The 21478-nt window shown below is 43.4% G+C and overlaps 1 protein-coding gene across 1 annotated transcript in view; it reads right to left on the bottom strand.

The window, feature by feature from the left end:
• Pou2f1 (POU class 2 homeobox 1) overlaps positions 1 to 3396 on the bottom strand; it is a 134857-nt gene extending 131461 nt beyond the window's left edge. Inside the window, exon 1 of the mRNA XM_057770321.1 lies at positions 3344 to 3396. The gene's annotated coding sequence lies outside the window, so the exon portion shown is untranslated. The remainder of the gene's footprint in view (positions 1 to 3343) is intronic.
• Between the last annotated feature and the right edge of the window lie 18082 nt (positions 3397 to 21478).

Here is a 21478-nt window from a genome sequence, read left to right as displayed (position 1 = left end):
ACACACAGAAATCATTACTTTGAAATAGGACTTTAAAATATCATTCAAAATAAAACGTACAAACATGCAGACAAATCCAAAAATAATTCTAGATTCTTTCCAAAGCTACTCCAAAGCACAAGCCTTCCCTTAAGTGTTTTACATTATTTTAAATATCATAATTTTAACAAAAAGAATATAGTGGCCTCATTATCTTCAACTCAATTTTAGCCATTAAAATAGGCTCCAAAGCAAATTCCACAGGCCTGAGCCATACTGTGATTAAAAGTGGTTTCTTATAAAATAAATATTACAAAGAGCAACTAAACAAACAAAAACATAAAACAAGCAGGTATATGTATCACTTCTACAAGTATCCTACTTTAAGTCTATAGTCTCCATCTGAAACTATGAGGACATAAATTTTTTACTATACCAAGGACAGCCAACTGAAATGCCAGTTCACAAAACTCACCGTTTTCTGTATGACAAAAACTGTAACAGTGAGCTTTGTTTGCAAAATGTAATGTGTATTTTATCATCTTGAATAAAATACCTGCAGTCTCAGCAGCGGTTAAACTGCAGCTATAAAGGAAATTGTCCAGAGACAAATGGTTTCCCTATGAGAAGGCTCCATTGCTATACTTCACCTCAGGACAATAAATCACATTAACTGCACCTTGTCCTCTGTCCAATGACATCATCAGTCTGACCACATCTTGGGAACTGGGTGCAAAAACATATGCTACTTAAGGCATGAAATCATATTACTGTTTTTTGTCCATCCAACCTCATGCACCAGCTCTCTGAAGTGGTTATTCACCTGAGCATCCTCTCAAAAGCTTTTTACCCTTTACTTCATTCAGAGCCTACCTACTGGGTAGAAAAGAGGGGAAAGTGGTGAGACCGCGTTATTTTAGTTTGTACTGAGTCCCCCTAAACCTGAAATTTTAATTAAAGTCTAATATAACTCCATATATTCACCACAATGATTTAACACATTCAACTTGACTCCTCATACACTTGCCCTAGAAAGCAATACCTTTTAAAAACAAAACTCTTACAGGACAGACCAGAAATCAAAATGACTGCTTTCTCTGAACAGTAAAAGTTAATTGGTTTTCACGAGCCGATTGTCCTAATTCTAGATAAAACAAAATCAATCCTGTCGCCTTAAAGCAAGGAGTGAGCATGCTGAGTAAGTTCCAAGATCAGGGTAGACACAATGCCTGTTTCTCCTCTTTTCACTCATTTAACCATGACTCCAACACTCAAAGAAAACATAGTCCCATTTCTGTTTTCGGTGTTGCTACAATTAAAATAAGCAGGTCCGTCTCACTTCGAGTCAGTGCAGAAACTGGAAAAGCAGCTGAGAAACAACCCAAGTGTAGTCAACTGGACTTTCTAAACTACCTAGTTACTCCCCAGGTCCTAGAAGGAAAAATCTACCGGTTTTACAAATACAACTCTTTACAAAGCCTGACTGTATTTAACTTGGGGAGAGGGAGACTTATGCCCACAAGGCAGTCTCCGTTTGTACGAACCCAGCAGCTCTCAAAAGCCTCTGCAAATGGGAGTAAGGTCCATGTTTCTGCAAACTGTTAAGAGAAACCCCTTTAGGAGAAAACAAGCCACCACGGAGCTGATGCTCAGCTCGAGCTGTTTTTATGCTGGAAGGCCCCAAGAGGATGTGTTCTGCCCGCGGAGGAGGGGACTCAAGTGGCAGTTGGTGAGGGAGTCATTTTGGTTATTAGTAAATAAATCAAGCAGCAGAGAACAAGGCCTAGGCAACTACCAGGGCAGTCCAGGCCTAGTTCTCTCCTTGTCTTCCTAGCACAGACTGGGTTTGATCTCAGAGCTTTGCGGATTGCCAAGGAGGAGGAGAAGAAAAAAAAAAAATCATATCGAACCACAAAAGCACATGGGGCGAATGTAAAATATAAACACGGCGTTGGGCTGTGAGTGGCTGTTATTAAAGGTCTGAATTACTAAACATGAGAGGCGGGGAAAGCCAGGCGGCCATTTCAAGAATATAAACCTCCCTGAATTAGACATTATTCAAATGAGAAGCAAGTAGAGGACCCAGCACGCAGCAAGAAAGCACCACCACACAGAGGCAGGGAGGGGGATCTCCGTGTCTAGCCACCAACCCTGCTCCCCATAGGACAGTGGAAATCTAGAATATGATCAACTTGTCAGGCCAGCCCTCGGAGGGCAGGAGGGCACTCCTTTACGGTCGAGTTCTCGGGTGGTCTCCAGGAGCTCCCGGGCCTCGGAGCCAGAGGGCCCCCAGGGCCACCCGCGCGTGGGGGTGGGGGCGTGTGCGGAAGAGCGACCAAATCCTGCCAGCACCTCCAATCAAAACTGTCCCGCGACCCTACGGCAGCGAGGGTTCTCCAGACACGCGGAGACCTCTGGCTGCGGGCCCGGGACAACACGGACGACCGAAGCCATTTCCACGCAGGGGAACTTCCCCGAGGGCTCCTCCCACCCAGTTCAGCCTCCAAAGGGACAAGAGGACCCCAGAGCGGGCTCAGAACCCGAAGGCCACCTCGCCGGGCCCATGCCACGCAGCCCCTAACCACAGACGCGGACCTGCTGGGGTCAGGCCGCCGCCCGGGGCACGAGCAGGGCGCGGCCGAGGGGGTCGAGGCCGTGACCCCCGGGCTCGGCCCCACGCGGACCCCCCGCGTGGTCGCGGGCAGGACGCCACCCCCGGACGCTCTCCGTGGCGAGCAGCGTCCCCCAGCCCGAACCGACTCCGGCTCCCAATCCTGGGGGCGCCGCGCGGGTGTCCGGACACTGGGGTCCGCTCCGGCCTCGCCACCCACCGGCATTGTGCTCGCCGCCACCTCTGGCCCCTCCACGCCCCCCCCCCGCCCGCCCGCCCGCCCGCCCGGGTCTCCCGCCCGCGCCCCGCCGCGCCCCGCCAGCCCAGCAGCTATGAATATGTAAAATGTCTTTATTGTCCTCTCCCGGTGTCCCAGCCCCGTCGCCCGCCGCGGAACCGCACGGATTCGGGCACCGTGCGAGGAGGCGGCGGCGGCGGCCGGTGGAGGAGGGCCGGTGCCGGCGGGCGAGCGGGCGGGCCGGCGCGGCGGCGGGGTGGGCCGGGGGCAGGAGGAGCGCGGTGGCTTCCAGCCCCCTTTGCCCCGGGTCTTCTTCCCCCTCCGTCCGGCCGCTCCGAGCTCCTTTTCCCCCTCCGCTCGGCACCCGGAGGGGGCTGTGTTCCCCGGCCCCCCATCTCCTCGCCGTTAATTATAATAATCCTGAGTACTAATAAATTATGCTAAGTCGCGGGGGGGGGCCAGCGGGAGCCGGGCTTGAGTATGAATATGAATATGTAAAATGCTGTAATGATTACCTGCTGCTGCTGCCGCCGCGGCTGAACTCTCATCTTGACTCGCTGCTCCTCCGTCCGCCATTTTGAATATTTTAACCAAAATCGCCCGGTCGATAAACCCTCCCTCGCTCCCGCTCCCCTCCCCCTCCCGCCCTGACCGCCTCCTCCCTCCCTCCCTCCTTGCACCCTCCCGTTCCTTCCTCTCCCTAGGCGCGCGCCAGGGGGCGCACGAGGCCGGCGCTCCTCTCCGCCGGCCCCCTCGGAAGAGCTCCACCCCCCGCGCGCACTCTGCGCACGCGCGTCCCGGCTGCCACGCCCCCTTCGGCCGCTCCAGTGCCCCGAACCTGCCAGTCAAGCCTTTCCCTTCAGGACTCCCCGCCCCTCCCGACGACCGTGCGCGTGCGCAGCTCTCCCCACGCGCTGGCGAGGAAGGCGCATGCGCTTTTCTCTCCTCCTCCTCCTCCTCCTCCTCCTCCTCCTCCTGCTCCTCCTCCTCCTCCCTCCCCCTCCCCCCCCGAGTGTAATTTCACCTCAGAGTGTGGGGTGTCAAGTGCTTGTGTGTGTCTTCCGATCGTCCTCCCATCTTCGGCGCTGTTCCCCGCCCGGATTAGTTCGGGATGTCCATGGCGGGTGTTGTTGGCAAAGGGCCGCGTGCGCGGCGGCTAACAGCCAGGACGGAGGACCGGGGAGCGCTCCGCGTCCGCACACTCGCCCGCCGCGGCCGCTCGGCACTTTCTTAAGGCTTCCCTCGCAGTTGGCTTGGGACAATGGAGGGGCCGCTCCCCCTCCGAGGTAATTTCCGGCCCTGCGGGCAGGTGGGGGCGGAAACGCCCTCGGCGGGCAGCGGGCACGAGGCACCTGCTGGGCCACGCGCGGACGGCCCGCTTTAAATTTGAATCCGCACTAATCCCCGCCCCGCGACTCTGCCCGTGCGGCAGATTCGACCCCGGCCGGCGCGCGGGGCGTGTCCTGGCGGCGCTAATTAGCCGGGGCAGCTTCTGCTCCACTTGTCGCGAACGCGGGGCGAAGCATCCCAGAGAGGCTCGCCCGGGCGCTCATCCGCTTCCCTTCCCTTCCTTTCGGCCCGGTCGCCCTTGGCGCACCCACCCGGGCGAAACAAACAGACTCCATCTGCGCCAGGACTTGGCTTCTGGAGCACCTTTTAAAGGCTGGTTGTGAGCTGACCCGATTAATAGTGTGGACGCTGCCAGTAGCGCCGCATAGAAGAGTGAAGGAAAGTTTCCACGTGTTATCTTCCTTCGGAATTAGCCAACATATGGCCGAGATTTCTCTTTACTGCTAAAGAGTTTCCTGAACGAAGAACCAAATCTATTTTACTAATTCTTAACAAGTCTCAAGATTTTCCTAATTTTTTTTTCCAGGTTAAAAACAAAAGTAGTTCGTGGTAAGCACGAAGTAAAAACAAATAAATTAGTCATAGACTGTCCTTAAGAGAGATACTATCAAAGTTTCAACTGGCTAAAATTGCAGTTTCTCCCCCAAACAAACAAACGAAAAAAAAAACAGATCACTGCCTGAAAGCAATTATTTTAACGGCTAAACTTTTCATTATGAGTCTGAGCTTACTTGTTGAATTTCTTACACTGTACAGGTACAGTTAAAGCTATTGTCAGTTACAAACCAGTGATTTGGGGTGAGATTGATTTATTCGTGGTAATTAAGCCTTAGGGTGTGCACATGACTGCTTAAGCCACATAATTGGACCACTCCGTAATTATTTCAAAATACTCAAACCAACACAGTGAAGTAAATGCAAATTTTAACCGTGTTACAATTAATCTTTGGAAATACGGCACGAATTATATTCACCCCTCTTACTATAGAGGAAGTCTCGGAATATAATTTAAAGTGAAGTAAATAGCACTGCTTCTGGCGGGCACATACTTGAAGTCATTATCACTAACCTATTTTCTACTTATTTAGTCTTAGTTTGTTCTTTGGTTCAAAAAGTAAATGCATATGACCTTCATCAAGTCATTGGAGCTAGTGTGTGCGCTATTTATTCTGCACGGTTTCAAGTTACATAAAAGGACGTTTTGTGGAGAGAATTACAGAAGAATAATTTCTGAGGGGAAGAAAGGTTTTAAATAGTCTGTACCAATGTTTTCCATAATGGTAGTATTTATGTTTGCATCTGGATCCCCAGTGCCTAGCACAACTCTTGGGCTTAGTAGATGCTCATAAATGTTTATTGAATTTTTAAAAAGCAAATAAAATTGTACGAGTTTTTTTAAACTGATGAAGTCATTTACAAATGTATTAATACCTACAGTCTACCATTTTCTTTACTAGTTACTAAGTATAAGACAATATCTAAGACAATATTTTGAGTTCAGCAAACTTACATTAACAACTTTTCTTTCTCAGTCTCTGTGGACCTCGGAAGGTGTGAACCCTATTATCTCAATTTTTCAAGATGGAGGAATTGACATACAAAGATTGTCTAGTGTAACACCACTCTAAAGTGATGCAACTGAGAGCCAAGCGTAGGCAAGGAACCCTGTTACCCATTCTCCCATGCCATCTGCTGTGGATCAGGCCATGTCTTCAAGGTCTCTATATTTCAGAGTGAAGGAGAAAATACATTAACAAGTAATGTTCTGATTTGTGAATAGGTGTGGTCCTGTAACTAACTTTCATGTATTGACTTATAAGAAATTATTGAGTGGGATTTTGTGACCTTTCTTAAATAAAGCAAATATATTCTGCTCCCTAAAGTATATGTATGGGGATCAAAATTCCTTGTATGCAGTGCCAGTGTTCTCATGATACAATGTGCTGTCAGGAGTAAGCAGGTTGGATCTGTCTCTACCGGAGAAGGACTCTTGAGACAAAGAGTGTGGCACTGCCTTCCTTAAATTGACCTTAACTCTCCACGCTGCCACATGTTCTTGAAAAGGACTGAGGGATGAAGACTGGGAGAGACCTTTTCACAAAAGGTTAAAATAATCATTTTTATAAACATTTTGTTCATAAAGATTAACATTCTAATAGAGCAAAGCAATCTGAGTATATTCGGTAACTATGGAAGAGTTTGCAAACTGTTCTGTGACACCTTCAGGGTTAAAGTCAGATTTTTAAAAAACAGAAACAAGACCCCATTACCAGAATGGCTCTGCTTTACCTATATTGGAGCACAAATGAGATTTTATCTGCGAATATGATAATACTACTATATGTATATGTATACATACATATAGTATATATATACGTGTATATATATATATATATACATATATACATATGGGATTTACTACCTTGGAAGACTCCACCAGGCTGTTACATTCTTGAAAATGCAGATGCTAAGGAAGTTTTAAGATAAAATGATCAAAAGCATTACCTATGAAGCATTGGGATCTTCATCTCCCCTTCTCCACTGTTTACAGTGGATCCAGAAGATATTTCAAGAAAGACCCTGATCCATCCTTGAACATTTCAAACATTTCGGTGAATCTCCTCATTCGGCCATCAAGAGGCGTTCTATTAAGTCAATGACTATATCGTGATCACATGTCTTAACATTCATAAACGTATGGCAAGCCGACTGCCTTTAGCTGACTGATAGAATTTATATTCTACCCTTAATGTGCAATGGAGACTATTTCTACTTCTCAAAGAATGTACACTGAGCTCTTTACAATTTAGTACTCATCAAAAAGCTCAATAACATTTATGGAGAGCTGTCTGATAGATACATAGCTATTTTCCCCTCTAGTTCAGGGTCAGCAAATATACAATACTGTTCTTGCTACTCTCTTTTCCAAGCCGCTGGCCAACTTTAATCCATAACCCCTTTCTTAAACTGAGTTTAGATTCTTGCTCAAACACAATTCTTTCTGACTAGTGCTTCAGGCAGCCATTGGCATCTCATCAGCATTGGCATGCAACATGAAATCCATTTGCTATTTCACCTCTGGATACTCTTAAAAGCCAAACTGTCAGAAAGCCATGAACTTGAAATTCATCATTTTGTCCCCTTGTAAGATTCTTTCCTAGAATTGCTCTGTGGACTTATGTCATCAGCCTACATTACAATCATAAGAAAACCTCTTAGAAATGCATCATAGTTACTGTAGGGGTATTTTTGGAGTGCCTGTCTTCTGAGGATTCCTTTTTAACATTGAAGGGCAGAGGTTAAGTAGCACACCTAAATTCACTCAGTGAAGGGGGAGACAGAAATTGAAGCAAAGATTGCTCGATTGCATATCTTTTCCTCTTTTCTGTGTGTCCTCAGACCTGCTCCCACCTGTCTCCCCAACCTGTCTTCCTCTGCTGCCTTATACAGGCAGCCTTTTACCTTGTTTGCATGCACTGAGATACCTATTCTATTGTTTCAATTTTTGCCCCTCGTCGATTTTACTTGCTTCTTCCTATCCTTCCTTAGAGACTTTTTCTAGATAAACTCCCCCTGCATTTACTCATCAACTTACTACAGTCTAAATCTGCTCCAATCGTTTTCCTGGAATTACTTTATTGGAAGTCACTGATGACCTCCTAACTGCCAAATCTGATGACATCTTCAGTCCTCATCTTGGCCCATCTCTCAGCAATTTGACAATGTTGATCACTCCTTTCTCTGTAAAATCATCTCTGCCTCTGGCCTCAATGACAAATTGCTCTCCAATTTCTCCTCTTACCTCTCTAACCACATCTTGATTTTTTTCGCTGGATCCTCCTTTTCTTCCCATCTAATATAGGTACTCTGTTATCTCTCCGTGTGTGTTTTAGAGATCCACCTTTATCTCTCTCCTCATGTTGCAAGCCTGTTTGATGTCATTATCTATCCCCACAATTTCAATTATTATCTTCCTGAAGCCGACCCCTAAATCAACCCCTTCAGTCTTTTCTTATTGTCAGAGCTGTTACATTTATCTTTTTCACTCAAGTATAAACGATGAAGGGTCTGTGCATAATCTATGCTAAACATTTTTAAAACACATTTTCTTGCACAATTCATCTATATTATAACTGTCCAATACACATATGAAGTCTTTATTCACAGGCAGCAATGAAAACCTATATTTGGCACTGTTCTAGACAGAATATTTTCTTTGGACTTTTGGAATATCCTGGGATTAATGCATAGTTAATTCAACTTTTAATCTTCTAAGCCAATGTAGCTCTCTAAATTTTATGTGCTCTAGATATACATTTTCCACATATCAGTATCTTTGAAATCAAGATACATGAGGGCTTGATTTTAAAAGGTATTTTGCTAATCAGTTGGCAACATTTTAATGGTATGTGAAGTAATGGTACTTCTTACCACCTATGTCATTTAAAATTCTGTGAAATATCATCTTTTTATTGAGAGTTAAAATTTAGAAATGGCGTCTTGATATTCTATCAGCTAAGAAATGCTTATTCTGATCTGCTGTGTTTTTAAGGCAGGAAGAGATCTTTAAAGGCTTTTCAATATTAGGGCTAAGATGAGATTTCCATCTGCACATAGATTCACACCATAAACAGTCCTCTGCTCTAGATACATAGCAACACTAAGTGATAATACTCATCTCCATGAATCAGGAAAAAGGCACAAAGGAAAGCCCTGAGAGATCCGCTTCCAACTTTGTCAGCATAATTTATAACACCCACTATACAGGGAACAAGAGAAACTTTATTCTTGTGCCAATTGTGAGTGATCTTGGCCCCAAAACATGGATTAACGTTGCTTTTTACATGTTCTAACCTGGTGGTGACACACCTTCAATCCCAGCACTTGGGAGGCAGAGGCAGGCAGATCTCTGTGTGTGCAAGGCCAACCTGGTCTACAAGAGCTAATTCCAGGACAGCTAGGACTGTTACACAGAGAAACCCTGTCTTGAAACCCCTTCCCCCAAAATGTTCTAGGGTCTTAGAAGTTAAGGACATTGGATGCTCTTCCAGAGAACCCTAGTTCAATTCCCAGCACCCACATGGTAGCTGGCAACTGTCTGTAACTGTAAAAAATAAACAAAAAACAAAACCATGTTCCATTCAGGCTGTGGTGATACTCGCCTTTGATCCCTCGGTTCTCTATGAGTTCCAGGGTAACCAAGGCTACACAGAGAAACCCTTCCTCGAAAAAACAAAAACAACAATAAAAATGTTCTAATGTGAGCCGGGCGGTGGTGGCGCACGCCTTTAATCCCAGCACTTGGGAGGCAGAGGCAGGCGGATCTCTGTGAGTTCGAGACCAGCCTGGTCTACAAGAGCTAGTTCCAGGAAAGGCTCCAAAACCACAGAGAAACCCTGTCTCGAAAAACCAAAAAAAAAAAAAAAAGTTCTAATGTGGAAACAGTTTTGTGAAATCTTTAGTTATAAGAGCAAAAGGAAAGTCATTAGGAATTTTTCAAATATATTGATGGAAACATCCGGTAGGCAAGCCATCAAACTGCAGTGCTTTGGGAGACAGACCGAGAGCCCTAAGCAAAAACAACAGCAGTGCTTCAGGTGGCGTATAAAACGTGGCTGCAACTTTGATGCTAGCCTGAGTAAGATCCTGTATCAACAAAAACGAAAACACCAAGATGTACAAAAGAAGAGCCCTAGCACCAGGCTGACTAAGGTACCGGTAACTCCAACTCCCTGGAGGCTCAGGACAGAGGATCATGAGTCAGGGGTAGCGGGGCAATAAGAACAAGAACCCCAAACTCAGTAAGACACATGGATGGGTTGGGGAAATTAGAAAGATGACAATTAAGAAAGAGTACTTATTCCACAATCATGAGCTCCAAGGTGGGGAGGGGACGTGTTAGAAACAGGAAGAACCCAGAGGCTTGCTGAAATCCAGCCTAGCTGAGAAAACAAAAGTCCCAGGTTCTAGGAGAGACCTTGCCACAAAGGAATATTTGGAGAATGAAGCGGGGTGGTGGGAGCATTGTGGCTGGAGGCGAGGGACAGCAGACAAGTGTAGGAAGACAGTTCCCACATATAGGGACGTAGACAGAAGAAAGAACTTTTTTTCCTTTAGGTCTTATACAATCCTTGGACAGGATTGTCAAATGCATGGTCAGAGGGACTAAGTTTCAGAGAAATTTAGTAACTTGCCTAAAATTACTTAGGGGCTGCAATTTGAATGCAGAACCACTGGCATCAGCTTTTCTCACATAGGAGGCTGCCCTGCCTTCTCTGCCTTCTCTCAGGAGAGAGGAACTAGTATTTCTCATTGCCAGATAGTACCAATTGCTATTTACTTTCTCGTCTATTTCATATTATGATAATGTTTTCCTGGAATTGGATGATATAATACTAGAAATTGGAGATGTTTATTCGCTACAAAGATTACATATGCAGGCTTCCTGTCATAATCAAGGGAAGTTGCTCACATCATTTATGATTTCCAGTCTTCTCTGTGGATGATAATGCTTATTTTAAGAATTGGGTTTTACTAAGTCTGCTGATCTTCCACAGGAAAGTAGGTGATGGGGAATATAAGGGGGCAATCACATACCCTTTTGATATTTATTGAGTCTGGAGTCCACCTTAAATTGGCTTGCTGGGAAATATTGCATGTGATGAATGATGTAGTATTTAAATGATGCTGTGGATGTTTTCCTTTGTAATAAAGCAAATTACTCTAACAAAACTATTTTGCTTCATTTCTTCATACAAAATTCATGTTTGAAATCCATCTAGGCCCTAAAACTTTAAATTTCCATAACAAGTTTTATGCATTATTAAATTTTATGCACTACTGCATTGTGCTCTTGAAATTGATTGTACAATCTAATTAATTCAGAATATTAACTACAATTTCCATAAAATGAATAGGATAATGTTGATGGGGGTGAGATGGAGCGCTAAGATCATCTTGTCCCCTCTCTCTAGCATATCAATTATGTGTATACTAAAAACAGCTTCTATGGAAGTCCCCTAGCCAGTAACTTCAACTGGGAAACACAGCCAAGATCAAAATTTAAATACTTAATTTAAATTAAATTAATACTTACTTTAATTTAAAATACCTTCAGATAAACAGTTCTTAAAGACCTGTGCTTCATTCTTAGACAAACATTTCCAACTTTCTGTCAAAAGTTAAAGCCCCATTTTTTAAAAAATTTGCTTATTTTGTTTCTGTTAGCCAAAGTTTTCATAAGCCCTGGGATTTCTAAATCCAAAGTAGCTAAGCTGCCCAATTAAAAGTATGGTGGAGGCGAAACTATTTCTTGAGACTGCCTCCCCGAGAAACGTCATTGGCAGTCAAGCAACAGTGGGGGAGAGCAAACTGTCAAGACTGAGTAGAACTCAGAAACCATGGTCCAGGGTTCTTTACCTTAGAGAAAGCAGCCCCATACTGCCAGAAGAGCCCTTCTCATCTCATGACACAAAACATGATCAATGCTCAAGGTAACTTGGAGAAAAGGGGAACAACTAAACTCACAATCCCCAGACTCGCCCTTCTACTTAAGAAGATAGTAAACTATTGTATAAAATGTTGTAAATCTTAAAGGGCTGTTTAAATAAATGACTTGAGAAATTGACTTAGGTGGAATATCAGTTTTCTATACTGTAACACAAGTAAAAACATAGAAATATATTAGAGTTGAATCCTCTTCTGAAAAACAAAAGCAAAAAACTACATAACCTATATTGGTATCACGTAACTCAGATGTCTCAATACTCAGGCAGACTCTGGATGGAAATGAGGTCAAGCTATCATCAATAACCCAAAAGTTCCTACTCACAACGCCTGCCCACATGGCTGCAGAATATCAGCACACCCCAGACCCTGTTCTAGATTGTCATTTGTGTCCCACTGTACAGAGCTACCTGCTGTTCCTGCCAGTAAGGAGACTGCTCCCCCTGGAACTCTCGGCCACAAACACTGTCATAGCAAGCAGCTTCAGGACCCCTACATCCTGCCATGCTGACTGTCTAGTCAAATGGGAAGAGGGCACCTTACTACCACGGTGTTGAAATCTGTCTCCTGAGCCAAAATGTCAACTGCTTTTGCCTCAAGTCCTTCCAAGTGCTTCAAGAAAACTTCTATTTCTAGAAACGGCCCTTATGCCCCCTCAGGTTGGACTGGGGAACACATACCATGTTGTAGGAGGCCACTAATGTGTTCCTGGCTGCCCTGACTCCAGAAATAACCACACAGAAACTGTATTAATTACATCACTGCTTGGCCAATTACTTAAGTGTATTGCTAGCTAGCTCTTACATCTAGAATTAACCCATATCCATTATTATATTTTACCACAAGGTTTGTGGCCTACCGGCAAGGTTACAATGTGTCTGTCTCCAGCAGTGGCTCCATGGCTTCCCCTGACTCCACCACCTTTCTCCCAGCATTCAGTTTATTGTCTGGTCCCTCATCCTCCCTGTCCCCCATACTCTCCCCCCAGCTGTGCTCTACCCTATCACAGGCCCAAAACAGCTTCTTTATTAACCAGTGGTATTCACAGCATACAGACGGGAAGCCCACATCAGTACCATTCTGTATTTATTTAAGGTTTATTATATTCATTTTAAAGTTTTGTTTTATTTATGTATGTGTGTCTATGTACATGGGTTCATAGGTGTCACGGCACCTGTGGGAGCCTGAGGACAACTTTCAGGAGTGAGTTCTCTCCTTCCATCATGTGATTCTGGTCACTGAACTCAGACCATCAGACTCACAACAATGCCTATAACTACTGAACAATCTTGCTAAGCCCATTTATTATTATTTTTAATTGTGTGTATGTGCCTATGTATGTTAATGTGAGTGCAGGTGTCCTCGGAGGTCAGAGACAATGGATCTTCTGGCTAAACTTACATATATAGAAGTATTTCATGTGTGGTGTACATAGCTGGTTCCTGATCCCAGAGAAAAGCCCTTCAACTTTTAATCATACAAGATAAAACAATGTAGAGGTTTCATATACAACCTTTATTATATTGAGTTACATTTCTCCTATGCCTAATCTGTTGAAAATTTTTAATCACAAAAGAATTTTGAATTTTTTCTAATGTTTTTCTGCACCAACTGAGAAGTATATGTTTTTTGTCTTTTTGATTCAGTCTGGTTAGTGTCTATGTTTCTAGCAATTTATCAATTTCTTTTAAGTTAGTCATTTTTGGCATAAAGCTGTTTAGAGCAGTCTCTTATAATTCTTGTATTTCTGTGGAATCAGTTGTGATAGCTCCTTTGTCATTTTACTTGATATTCTCTCTCCTCCTCCTTTTCGCCCTATCTATGAGGAAGGATTTATTAGGGCTACCAGTCAGAGAGGACACAGTCTATCTCGGTGAGAAAGGCATGGAGTGTGGTTCCATGACAGCAGGACTGTAGGTGGAGACGTGTTACATCTCTGGACTAGGGCACAGAGCAGTATTCTCTTTTTATCTTAGTCTGGCTGAGAGTTTATCCATTTTGTAATCTATTCAGAGAAGCAATGCCTAAGTCCATTGATCGTTTCTAGTGTCTTTCAGTCTCTATTTCATTTATTTCAGCTCTGATCTTTATTACTTTGTTATTTGTACTGATTTTGATCTTAGTTCATTTTTCAGTTCCTTGAAGTATGGCATTAAGTCATTTATTTGAACTGTTGCTGCTGCTTCCCCTCTCCGCCCCCTCTCCTTTTCCTAAGCAAAGCCTTTGGGTTTATTTCTGAAATGGAAAGTAGAATAGAAGCAGAAAGTGTGTATGGGAGGTGGGGAGGGTGTGTTTAAAAACAGAGCTCCAAGTTGGAAACTGGATTTTTCTATGAGATCAGCCAAAAGTCTAAGAGATGTTTGCAAAGGGTTAGATTATGTAACTCTGAGGAGAAATCCACATTGTCGTCTATACTAATGATGCCTCTGGAATTCTGCAAAATTGTGCCTCAGGAAGATGTTTTAAAATGCATTTTTCTATATTAGTCTCTATCTTTTTGAATTTGGCAATTCTATTTGAAACCTCATGCATTAGCACAAGAATCAAAATCGACAGAAAGACACCAGAAGAGGATGACTTCTTCCCACATCCCTTGGTTTTAGTTGCTATCAGAACAGGAAGAGTTCAGAGGATGTTGCAAACCAGACTTGTAGCAGCTCTCCCATCACCCAAAATAGTGCAAAATCGTGTGCTTCCTGCAGCAGTCAGGTATGAACAAGATGGTAGAAAGGGAAAGTCTGGCCAGACATGGTGGTATGTGCCTTTTTATCCCAGACAGAGCTCAGGAGGCAGAGGCAGGAGGAATCTCTGTGAGTTTGAACCCAGCCTGGTCTATACATAGCAAGTTTCAGGACAGCCAAAGCTCCATAAAAAGACTCTCTCAAAAAACAAAAACAAGAAAGGAAGAAGGACGAAGGAAGGGCGAGAGGAAGGGAGGGAGGGAGAGAAAGAGCAGGGAGTCTGTTGAGCTAACAGTAAGAGAATAGAGAAATATAATAAGTTCAGGTATAGACTCTAATCCACCGATGATGATGGCTTGAATTCCCAACAAAACTTCCCTATGAAGCTAATTGTATTAAATCTATATGGGACAGAACTCCCATCGTTCATTCTTTCATTTACTCAGTAGCTTCAGTGAACATTCCTGTGTGTCTTCTTTCTTAAAATTTTTTTTTAATATGTATACAATATTCTTGTCTGTGTGTATGTCTGCAGGCCAGAAGAGGGCAACAGACCCCCATTACAGATGGTTGTGAGCCACCATGTGGTTGCTGGGAATTGAACTCAGGACCTTTGGAAGAGCAGGCAATGCTCTTAACCTCTGAGCCATCTCTCCAGCCCCCTCTGTGTGTCTTCTTAATAACCACCAATGACCATGATTTTTTGTTGTTATTTGTTTGACAGTAAGTTTTCCTTTAAGGAAACTACAAAAACCATTTTAAAAATTTATTTGATAGATAGATGATAGATAGATAGATAGATAGATAGATAGATAGATAGATAGATAGATAGACATCTGTGTGCAGGTGCACATATGTGTGTGGTTGCATATATGTGCTAGTGCATGTGGAGGCCAGAGGTAAACCTCAGGTGTTTTGTTTTTTAAGTATGGGTTCTGGAGGTCAAACTCAAGTCTTCATGCTTGCACTATACTGACTGAGCCATCTCCCTAATTCACCACATTATTCTTACCACTTCAATGGTGACTTGTGCCAACCCCAGGTATGTTTCATCCTTTCTTTTTTTGTTGTTGCAGAGATGGACTCTAGACACAACCCCAATATTTTGCTCCAATTATTGACATCAAGGTAAGAACAGAGTTTCGAAGATTCAGTATTCAGAAGGATCTCCTGGAGCTGGAGTTACGGGTGGTTGTGAACTGGCTGATGTGGGTGATGGGAACCCAGTCAAGTCCTCCACAGGAGCAGTTTGTGCCATTAACCACTGAGCCGTATCTCCAGTGCCTGAGATGTTCCCCCTCCCTCTGTGTGTGTGTGTGTGTGTGTGTGTGTGTGTGTGAATGGGAATCAACAGATGTGCCTGCCAAATGCTTTAACCCTGAAAGATAACCCCAGTCCTTAAATTTCATTATTTCTTTTCTGATCTATTGCTGTTTCAGGGCATCTTGCTTGATTTTAATGTCTTTGTGAATGTTCCAAAATATCTACTCTAGTGGATTTCTAGTTTTCTTTCATTATAGTCAGAAATGTATTTGATGGGGCTGGAGAAATGGCTTAGCAATTAAGAGCACCGACTGCTCTTCCAGAGGACCCAGGTCCAGTTCCCAGCACCCACATGGCAGCTCACAATGGTCTGTAACTCCAGGACCCAACACCCTTGCACAGACATTCATGCAGGAAAAGCACTAATGTGTACAAAATAAAAATAAATTTTAAAAAGAAATGTATTTGACGTAATTGCAGTCTTCTTAATTTATGCATTTGAGGGCAGCCTATTCTATACAGAAAATTCCAGGACAGCCAGAGCTGCATAGAGAGAACCTATCTAAAAAAAAGAAAAAAAATTAGAAAAAAGAAAAGAAAAGGAAGGTTAGGGGTCAGGTGGTGGTGGTGGCGCATGCCTTTAATTCCAGCACTCGGGAGGCAGAGGCAGGCAGATCTCTGTGAGTTCGAGGCCAGCCTGGTCTACAAGAGCAAGTTCCAGGATAGGCTCCAAAGCAACACAGAGAAACCCTATCTCAAAAAACCAAGAAAAAAGAAAAAAAGAAAGGAAGGAAGGAAGGAAGGAAGGAAAGAAAAGAAGAAAAATAAAGGAAGTGAAGGTTGTTGAGCAAACAGTAAGAGAATAGAGAAATCTAATATGTAGTGGTATAGACTCTAATTCACTTACGATGGTAGCTATGATGGTAACTTGAATTAGGCCTTATTTTGTGTTCTCAAATTTTATGTTATTGATTCAGACTTCACATTTATTTTTACTATGTACATGTTAAGTGATTGCTTGTAGCCCAAACTGTGTTTAGTATGCTTCTTAACTTCTAGGCTAGAGTTAAAAGTGGTTTGCATGCCAACTTTATGCTATTGAGTTTTCTGAATTTTGTTACTTGTCTTTCTGTTTCAACTCAAAGAGCTCCCTTTGGTTTTTATAAGACCAAGACAACGAAACACCTCAGAATGTGTTTGTTTCTAGAATATCTTATTGTCTCTATTCCTAAAGGACAACTTTGCTGGGTATACTATTCTTAGTTTTCCTGGGTTTGTTTGTTCATTTGTTTAAACACGCTGAATATGTTGTCTCATACCTTGCTGGGTTGCTAAAGTTCTGTTGAGAAGTACACTGATAACCTTTATGTGATGACTTTCTTCCCTCTTCCTGCTTTTAGGAGTTTCTCTTTGCCGGTGACTTTCCATGGCTTAGTTACAGGGCGTCCCAGAGCTGCCCACCTCTTTGCTTCTGTCTCCTGTGAGTACTTCATTCTTCATATTCATACATTTGATATATGCCGTACATAAACCCTTCCATTTATTTTCTTTTGGTTCTTCTAGTTGCTTGTTTCAAATGATGTCTCTTTTTGTTCACTATTTCTTTGGCACGACTGAGTCTGCTATTGAAACTCTCTGATGGTGAGTCTATCAGGGTCAGGATGTCTGCTTAATTTTATTAACAACACTTTATTAAACATCCAATTCTGTTCATTCATTATTTTCCTATTTTATTTAGTTGTCTTATTTTCTTGCATCTCAAAGAGCTTTTTCAAGATCATTATTTTTAATTACTTTTCAGGCAATTTGTGCATTGCTGTTTCTTTGGGATCAATAGTCAGAGCTTTGTAACTTTCTCTTGGTGTCTCATGTTTGTCTGCTTCATTATCCATGTGCATTTGCACTGATGTCTGCACATCTGAAGGAACAGCCTTTCTTTGACTCTATAATTACTGTTTTCAGAAAGTTAAAGGTTTGTTTTTGTTAGACTTTTTGGGCTTATGGGATTGCCTCTGGGATCACAATTGAGAGGGATTGGATCCAGGTCAAGTGGGTGATGTTGGCTATGGTGAAGACTTCAGTTGGCAGACATACTCCCAGAGGCTCTAGACGGTGTGTGTGCTCTCTAGTCCCTGGACTTATTCTTTTAAGACCTTGATTGGTGGGATGGGGCTGTGATGAGGACCCTTTAAAGCACACAGCAAGTATAATCTCAGTTTGGACTTCTTCCGGATCTCTTGGAAGGAACCCAGTTAGAATATTGGGTGGGTTCCTAGGTTTGCTATACTGCCATTGATCACAGTACAGATGGCCTAGCACTGAAACCATGAGATGATCTGGAGCTAAAACACAGGGAGATTATGTGGCTGACTGGGGCTGTGGTTCACTACCACTATCCAACATCAGAAGAGTCTAATAATAAATGTCACTATAGTGTGGGAGAGATTAACATTGGCAATCTGAAGTATGGCTTCTGCTGGATGTATATTACTGTTAACTATTATACAGGTAAAAATTTTAAGTTAAGCCATTGCTATAACCTGAGAACTATCTGTAAAGATAATAAATTTGGCACACAGGAAGAAGATAAAATGAGGAATAGCAATGGGGCAGGGGAAACCTACAGTTTCTTTTTTTAAACTTTCCTCTTTGGGGGTAGAAATGGAGGCATTTAGTCAGGCATTCGAAATCTCCCATTGGAGGTGCTCAGGGTCCTGATGCAGTGACCCGAAAAGTCATTCTGAAAAGTGTCACATATGCATTCCCAGAGGAATTCACAAAAATCTCATCTACATGATCAGATGCTGTGTGTACATGACAGAACTTTGAGTCATGGCATTTTTGCTTATTAAATGCAATCCCTGTCGAATCATCAACTTTTGAGTTATATTAGTCCTTTGAAATTTCTTAATTGTTTTGGATGAAAAAAAATGTATCTCATATATGGTAAAGGCAATGACTTGCATGGACTCAAGTGATCAGTTATTCCCCCCTCCTCTTCTTCAAGAAGATGGTAGTTTAAGTAAGTGCAGGCACTCATCTCTTGCACTAAAAACAAATACTATATCTGATTGACAGTTTCCTGGCACCTAAGGAATGTTTATCAATCATCTTATTAAGTAGAAAATGAATCAAAAGCCCTAGAAGGCTTCTTTTTTATCCCCTCCAACTAACATTTATGCAGCACAGTTCATGAAACAGGTACTTTTAATTTCATACAGCCTGTTTCATAGATGAAGAAGAAGCTCCTGGAGGCTAAGTGAACCAACTGGCATTTACAGGTTAAAAGCAAAGTTTCAAATTCAAGTCTGTATGCCTCCCTACAGAACTTTGTAGGCTCTTCAAGGTGGTACTTACACTACATCTTGAAAAAGCTTGCACAATATATACTTTGCTAAAAAAAACTCCAAGAGCCAGCTCTGTTCACACACTGCCAGGATAACAGTTGTACTGGGAAGATACACATCACCATGAGCTTCCCGTCTATCTGGACACGTTTCCTATGGCCGTCTAACTAGAACAGTAGTAGAAGCCACCAGTGCCACTTTAAATGCATACGATACCAAACAGCTTGCAATCCACTTGTGCACGTTCTTTGTGTGTTTAGATATAGACGCCTACGTAGTTTTCAACTTTAGCATCAAGTCCAGTGACTAGATGCAGCTATTTGGGATACTATTCTGAAAAGAACTCAACAGTATCCGTCCATATATATCAGGCCTTGGAATAAATGACTCATGTACGGACACATAAATAGGCAAACTGAGACCAAAACTCAGGCTTCCTTCAATCCGTTGTCATTGTAGTAAAACTACATTATACAAGGAGATATTAATCCTCTGGTTTAGCATTCAAAGGCATTAGAATTGACTATAAAGTTCTGAGCTCAATGTTTATAGCAAAACTGACTGTTTTATCTAACACAATGCAAATAAAATTTACTGCAGCTATGAACAGGCATGTAAAAAGGTCCCCAGGCATCGGAGTGCTATGGAGTATACGTATTATAAAGATAAAGACACACTGAGCTTTCTTCACCTGAATTGTTATGTTACCTGACTGATAGTAATTTCTGGAAAGTCCAAGTTCAACACTATTTCAGTGGCTGGAGAGATGGCTTAGTCATTAAGAGCACTTACCGTTCATGCAAAGGACAAGGATTTGGGTCCCAGAACCCAAATCAGGCAGCTCACAACTGCCTGTTACTCCAGTTTCAGGGGATCTGATACCCTCTGGCTCCACAGGCACATGCATACACGTGGTGTACATAAACTAATGCAGTTACATACACACACACATAAGTAAAAAGTAGATAAATAAATCTTTAAAAAAAAAATAACCTCCATTTCAGCCAGACGGTGGTGGCACAGGCCTTTAGTTCCAGCACTCAGGAGGCAGAGGCTGAGGTGGAGAGGGCGAGGAAAAAATGACCTCCTCCCTTTGCCCTGCCACCTGTGGTGGAAGAGAGAGCTGACCCTCCCCAGCAGCACTGGGGGAAAGTGGGCAACACGGCAGAATTGACCCTATCGACAGGGGTGTGGTTCTAGAACAGTTAGTTCTGGAACCTGAGCATGGGAGATTTGGCTTTGCCTCTCATCTGCTACGTGGTGGTGTGGGCGCCCCTCCCGCGTGCTCATCACTGCCTGTGATGGGTGGGAGAGCTGGCCCTCTTCAGGTCATTAAGAACTTTCCTAAGCTGTTCCTGCCCCTCACCAAATGTAGTACTCAGGAGAGTGGCCCCTGCACCTCGCCTGGGCAACACTTTAGAGCTGGCCCTGTTGGTCCAGGTGTGAGAGACCCAACCCTGAGGAATTAAATCCGGAGAGCCGGCCCGCCCCTTGCTCATTGACGCGAGTGAACTTGCCAGGGCAATGCAGGAGAGCTCACCCTGGTGGTGAGGAAGGGGAAGAGCTGGCCGGGCTGATCCCTGCAACTGTCCAGCCAGAACCAGGGTTAAGAGTGGGCCCACCCCCACGTCCACTCCCATGTGATCTTCGGGAGCACATGAAGGGGCCAGTCCCACAGACCCAAAGCTGCAGGATCTCCAGGACAAGGGCAACAACAAGATATCCAAGAGGTGTCTTATTGAGAGTCCAGCATTGATACTGTAGCAGAAACCAGAGGCCTGGAACTAGACCAAAGACTCTTTGCATGAACACTTGCAAGTAAAGATATATGGACAAAAGGGTTTACTGTGTCTCACTGGATCACACTACAGCTTCCATGATCAGATTTTTCCTTTCTTTTTTCTCTTAAATTTTGATCTATTGGGGCGGGGGGGGGATCAAGGGCAGAGGACGGATACAAAGGGGTGGGAAATAAATGGGATTGAGATGCATGATGTGAAAGACGGATACAAAGGGGTGGGAAATAAATGGGATTGAGATGCATGATGTGAAAGACACAAAGAATAAATAAAAAGAAAGTTAAGTAAAATAAAATAAACCTCTATTTCAGCCAGGCAGTGGTGGTGCACACCTTTAATTTCAGCACTCCAGAGGCAGAGGCAGGCAGATCTCTGAGTCTGAGGCCAGCCTGGTCTACAGAGTGAGTTCCACGACAGTCAGAGTTACAAAGAGAAACCTTTTCTCAAAAACAAAACAAAAATGAGAAAAATTCCATTTCAAAGGCCAAGAACATTTTAGATAGCACCAGTATGATATCAGACATGACATAAACCAGGTATGGAAGTCCATGCCATTAATCCCAGCACTTGTGAGGCAGAGGTAGGTGGATCTCTGTAAGTCCAAATCCAGCCTGGACTATGAAGTGAGTTCCAGGGCAGCCAGGACTACATAGTGTGAGACCCTGTTACAAACAAACAAACATGGCACGAGACATCACCGCAAA

Source organism: Chionomys nivalis, chromosome 5 (genome assembly GCF_950005125.1).
Source record: "Chionomys nivalis chromosome 5, mChiNiv1.1, whole genome shotgun sequence".
Lineage (NCBI taxonomy): Eukaryota > Metazoa > Chordata > Mammalia > Rodentia > Cricetidae > Chionomys > Chionomys nivalis.
Note: the sequence above shows the minus strand (reverse complement) of the source record. Positions and strands in the feature narration are given on the sequence as shown.